Source organism: Perognathus longimembris, chromosome 13 (genome assembly GCF_023159225.1).
Source record: "Perognathus longimembris pacificus isolate PPM17 chromosome 13, ASM2315922v1, whole genome shotgun sequence".
In the NCBI taxonomy this organism is placed as follows: domain Eukaryota; kingdom Metazoa; phylum Chordata; class Mammalia; order Rodentia; family Heteromyidae; genus Perognathus; species Perognathus longimembris.
The window spans coordinates 8467950-8474091 of NC_063173.1; positions in this window are offsets into that span (position 1 = coordinate 8467950).

Below are 6142 nucleotides of genomic sequence, written 5' to 3' on the forward strand. Positions count from 1 at the left end.
GAAAGCAGCTTTGTTGGGGGTGATATATACATATATATTTGCCTATTGTAAATATGTAGTTCAATGACTTTTTAAGCATTTTAAACAGTAGGGATGTGTGTGTGTATGTGTACACATTGGGATATAATTCACATACCATGCAATCTTTCATTTGAAGGACACATTTTAACATATTCACGGAACTGTGCAATCAGTACCAGTTTTAGGACATTTATACCACCTTACAAAGAAACATGGCCTTTAGCTCTTATCTGTGACCCACCATACCTACCTCTACCAAGCCATAAAACACCACTCATCTACTTCATGACTTCTAAATGTTTTTCCATTCTGAATATTTTACACAAATGGTATTATATAATGTGTGGGGTTTTTATATGTTCTGTGTATGTGCATGCACATGTGTATGCATGCATGCGTGTGTGCGTGTGTGTGCGTGTGTGTGTGTGTGTGTGTGTGTGTTTTGGTAACCGAGGCTTGAACTGAGGGCATGATTTTGCTTGACTTTTTTCAACTCAAGGTTGGTGCTCTACCACTTGAGCCATAACTCCACTTCTGAGTTTTTTTGCTAGTAAACTGGAGATGAGTCTCATGGACCTTCCTGGTCATGCTAGCTTTGAACCAAGACTCTGGGAATCCAATCAGTTCCTGAGTAGCTAAAGATTTCAGGCATGAGCCACCTAGGCCTGGCTATAACTTTACATTATTATAATCATTAGCCTTCTTTTAATTAGCATAATGTTTTCAAAGGTTCATTCATGTCGCTAGAGGCAATAATATGACCAAATATCTGAGTGAGATTTCTTTTTGTTAATCCATTCATTTATCCATGAATGTCTACCTTTGGTTATGGTAATTCTGCCATAAATATTTATATACGAGACTCGTTTTCATTTCTCTTGGGTGTGTACCTAAGTGTGTCACTATGCTAAATGATAAGTCTATGTGTTAGTTTTGGAGACATTGCTAGACTTTTCCAAAGTGGTTGAATGCTTTTACATTCTCACATATGCGATTCTAGTTCCTCCATATCCTCACCAACGCTTGGTGTGTTTTGCTTTTCACATTTAACATCATTTTATAGTTGCATTACCTAAATACAGTTGTCATTTTTAAAAATTACAGTGTTCAGTTGAGGTTCCATTGGTTAAGCAAGACTTTAAAGCTGAGGATTAGGCTTGTTGCCAGTTCTGCACTATTATAAATAGGACTGGGATTGGTATCACTTGCTATGAAGTATGTTCCAAAGTGGGGGGAAAGACCCCCCCCCAGTTCTGCCCTTCTCTGGTTCCTCTGAGAGAAGGTGCATGTAAGACGCCAACAGCAAAGTTCACGACTGCCTCCTTCTTCACAACCTCCGCCAACATAAGAGTTTTGTTGCTTTATTCACATGCACTAATCATGCAGGTATGCTGTTATAAACTCACGATGTTCTTTTAGGATTTTAATTATTTTTATTTATATTTTAATAGAGAAAAATGTGATGACTGGAATTTAAAGTAAATTACATCAAAAGAGAATAGTATTTTTCATCCAACTTTACATGGACTCATTTCACATGCAAATAGAGAAAAATTTCTGGAAAATTATTCTTGAAATGTTTCATCATTGACAATTTCTCAAAATTGTAATATATGTATATATTTCACTAAAAACTTTAACACTGGACTAGAAGTCACACTGAAGAATTCTGTTTTTAGTCTACTTTTAGATGAATATATTTCATACGTAAACAAAATAGAACATTCTGGAAAATTATATATGAAGTCCTTTATTACCCACAACTTCTGGAACACATAAAGCTAATTTTCATGTAGGAGCTTTGCTGAAACATTGGGTCATGCTCTGAGACCAGGGTTCATAGTCCTACAAATGATTGGTCTGTCATGAGTGCAGACATAGATTTGCAGTTGTGCTTTTGGCATTCATGACATAGGAAGACTTGGTATTTATGGGACTGTAACACTAGCTTGGGAGTATGAACTAATGTGTCAGAAATGCTCCTGGTAACTGCGAGAGGAAAGAATGTGTGTGTGTATATATATATATTTCTCCACTTGCTAGGATGTTAATCACAGTCTAGTAGCAAGATTCTAGACACTTCAATAGTGCTCTTCTATGTGACAGTAGAATCAGTGTTTTGTAGCTAAAACAAAACTGTTGTGAAAAACATTAAAATGATAATTCGTGGCAGAAATTTTCCATGATCTGAAAATCGAAAGACTTCTTCATAGAGGAATTTCTGCAGCTGTCTCTTCCAGGTCTATTTTCAGGAAATACTTTGGGTTTATTTTTGATTTGGTGTCTTTTGGATGGTTCTGTATGGCATTTGGATATTATTGTTATGTTAGTCTTTTAATATAGTTTCTCCCTCATTAACATTTCTTCCTTTTTTTCTGTTTTGTTTCTCTTTCAGTTTCTACTTAGGCCTTTTAATTTAGCTTCTGGATGGAAAAATGAGCTTTTGTGTCTTCTGTTGTTTTTCCTTTATGTCGGTAGCAACCTCTCTCCCTGACAGTTCCAAGTTGTCTTTTCTTACTTTTCCTCATTTGGAGGTGTCTCAGCAACATAGTAGTAGTTCAGGTTTTTTTTTTCTGCAGAAATGTTCTTTATTGCATGCAATGTTCTTTATTGCTATGCATATTCTCTCTTAGCAGTGGCATCCATTGTGGGTTTTTCTCATCCTCTGATACCTGCATGTTTGTATCTGGTACCTCCTTCAGTTGACAAGTGTGAAAGGTTTTTGGTAACTGATTTGTTACCAGTTGGAGACTTTTACAAGTATGTTGTTCTTTAGGTCTGTAGTTGGTTTCATACATCTTGATGTAAGCCTCTCTCTTCTTTGTTCTCTCTCTCGAAAGTCTTGATTTGGTAGCTTGACAGGTGTTTTTTCTAATATGGCTCATTATTTGTGACTGAATACTCCGGAAGGGATGTGTTATGGCCCTTAACAAAAATAATATCTTCTTGTTGCAACTGTTCTTCATGGATTTGAATTTTGTTTTCCCAAATGCCTATCATTTTGTGTGCCCCTACTGTCTTCTCTTTTAAGTTATCTTTCAGCTTGAGTAATTTTTTTGGCTTGGAGCATTTCTTTTTGTGGCTAATATTTGATGATTGTAGATGACGTCTAGGGCAACGATGTATGTCCTTAGCATTCGCGTGTTCGCCTGGGTACAGCTGCTGTTCACCTAAGGCGACTGTTAATGCACAACGATTGGTGTGAGGTTTGGAGCACTCCCCCTTACTGCATCTAAATTTGGTAAATTCTTGTGGTTTTTCCATTCGGGGATGAATACAAGTGTGACTGGTACCTGTAATTTCAAGATCACACACAGTCCCTGTCCTGCCAGCAGTATTAAAATCTTCTGGAATAACTCTGACAGGCAGAAGTTTAACTGATCCAATGCGTAGGGTTTGGTACACTAATTTTGTTGTTACATCATTGTTGAGTTGTTTATCCTCTTTGGTTTTACCCCTGGCAGCTAAAAGCCCCATGGCTGGGTCCTTTGCTCGTGGGGGACTTATAGTGAGATAGATATTGCTAGTAACCAATGAGAGCCTTCGAGACTTAATCTCTTGGTATGAATTAGCCCTCACAGTTAGGGGTCCAGTGGGCTGGTCAGCTACTTTGGGGGGACTTGCTGTTTGATTCGTGATCTTGGTGCTCGAGGTGGTTTCGTCCAGTTCAGTGCCCTCTGCGGCTGAATTCATTCCAGCAGCCTGGATGGTAACAGCCGTGGCCTCAGCTAATTGGAAGCTCTTAGTTTTTTGCATGCTCTTGCGGAGCAAAGTGGCCCCATCTTGGTTCAAGTCCTCTACTGCCAATGTAGCTTTGGCAGCCTGACGTCTTGTGGTTCTTCCCTTTGTTTTGGGGAGGTTTGAGATTTTGTGTACATTACCAGTGGTGGTGGCAGCCTTGTACCATTTAAGCACCTTGGCGACTAGCTTATCCCTAGCAACCAGGTGTTTAATGGCTGGCTCCTCTGCGCTTCCAAGGCTAAGATCAATCCTTACCCTCTTAGTGATCTTTGAGGAAGATCCATCTTCTTTCTCATCATCTGCCGATGGACTCGCCTTCGTAGTGGTGTTTTCAACAACTTTGTCCTCCACTGGATGACAGCCGGCCAATTTTCTGGGCAATGGGATATTTAAAAGTTGAACACCTTGTCCCTTCAGTATTTGTTCACTCAAGGGGATAGGGGTTGAGGTGATCTTTCTCCGTTTTCTTTTTTTTTTGGTAGAATGAAATTTAGCTTTGAATTCAGCATAGTTGTCCATGAATGGGCAAGTCTTTTCTTTACGCCCTTTCTTGGTGTGTGAGGTGGCCTGGAGCAATTGAGGGTCCTCTACTATCAGCCGACCCCTGTCATCCAGAGGTTCAGCAGATTTTGGGGGCTTAGGTCAAATGTCACCGTCTTGGTGTCCTTTGAGGCCACCTTGCCCTTACCTGCTTTCATTTCTTTGGCTGCTGAACACTGCCAGGAAGTTGGCTTTTCAATGGCTTTGCCTTCAACTAAGGAGCCACTGAAGGTGTTTTGGGTAGCGTTGCTAGTGGTGGCAGCAGCCCTGTCGCACTTAACGTGGTCAAGAGGAGGTCTTGCCCTGGCAGACGGGAGTCCAAGAGTTGGGGCCTCCACGGAAGGGCTAACGTCTGAGGCGGGGAGCCCCAGGCTGTGGCTCCCTGGCTGGGGGCTCAAGGTGCCCGGCTCTTTCTGGTTGGTGGCGGCGGCTCCGAGGGGCCTGCTGTCCTCTGCGGATGACTTGGATTTGGCCGTCCGGAGTATGACGGCCTGGCCCCGCAGGATTTCGCGTTTGAAGCTCCGGATGCGGTCGTTGGTCACCGAGATGGCCCTGTGCACATCCCTCCTCTTGAGCGCGGAGATGAGATTGCCGGCGCTGATCTGCTTGGGGGCGACGTCCGCGGGAATCTGCGGGTACTCGCCGGCTGGGAAGCTGCTGTTGGTGATGGCCAGATGGTGGTCCGTCTGGGGGGCTCCATCCTCCTCCCCATGGGGACACGGGGTGGTCGGATACTTGCGCATTTTGATAACCCAGGGGGGGACCCGCAGATTGCCGTCCTCCGCAACCAAAATGGGGGCCCCCATGGGCGGTTCGCCGGGGACCCCGTCCTCCCCTAGATGGGGGCACCTGCTGGCCAGATAGTCACCCATTTTGGTAGCCCAAGGGGGGACCCCGCGCAGCAGATGGCCGTCCTCGGCGGCAAAGCCGGGAGCTTCGGTAGCGGGTTCCGCGGGGCCTCGGTCCTCCAGGGCGTGGGGGTGCCGGGGGGCGGGCGGGTAGTTGCCGGCGGCGGCGGCGTGGGTAAACCAAGGCAGGCCGCACAGGTCACCATCTTCCCCGGCGAAAGCGGGAGCCGCCGCGGTGGGGGGCGCTCTGCTCTCCACGAAGTGCAGGCGTCCGCTGTCGGAAACCCAGAAGGGCCTGGGCGGGTAGTCGTCCTCCGAGGCCGGGGTGGGGGCCCCGGGGTACGGTGGTATCGGGGCGGCCCCCTCCCCCGGGGGCCCCGCGGTGCTGGCGGACTTGCCGTAGCTGGGGCCCCACGAGGCCCTGGGCGGGTTCCCCTCGGGGAGGGCGGGGGACGTCATCCCTGCCGAGGGCGGCGCGCCCGGACCGGGAGTCGGGGGGGGGGGGGCGGCTACATGGCCCTGCCCCGCACCCCGAACCCCGCACCCCGTGCCCCGCACCCCGGGGTCTCCGGGCCTTGATCTCCCCCGACAGCTACTGTCTAGGCTTGCGTCCTATTCTTAGTGTCTCACGAGGAATCGTTCCGAGGGCACCTGGAGACTCTCGGCTGGTCGGTCTCGGGGGGCCCGCGCACGGCGCCCCTCCGTCTCCGATAGGAACCCAAGTGCAGGGGGGCCCGACAGCCAGAGCCTGGAATGCGGGTGCTGGGCGGTGACGCGCGGGGCCTCTGTGATGTGGAGGGCGGGGCTGGGGGGGGAGAGAAGCAGGGCACCCCGGGGGGGCGGGGGGGGGGAGAGGGGGTTCCAGCCAGGCGCGCCTCCATGACTGGAATAGCAACCGGTGGGGAACCCCAGGAGCGATGAGGCCCCGGGTCCCCCTGAGCGGCCCCGGGCCCTTTCTCCTCCTCACGTTGGGCATGGTCGCCTTCTCCAAG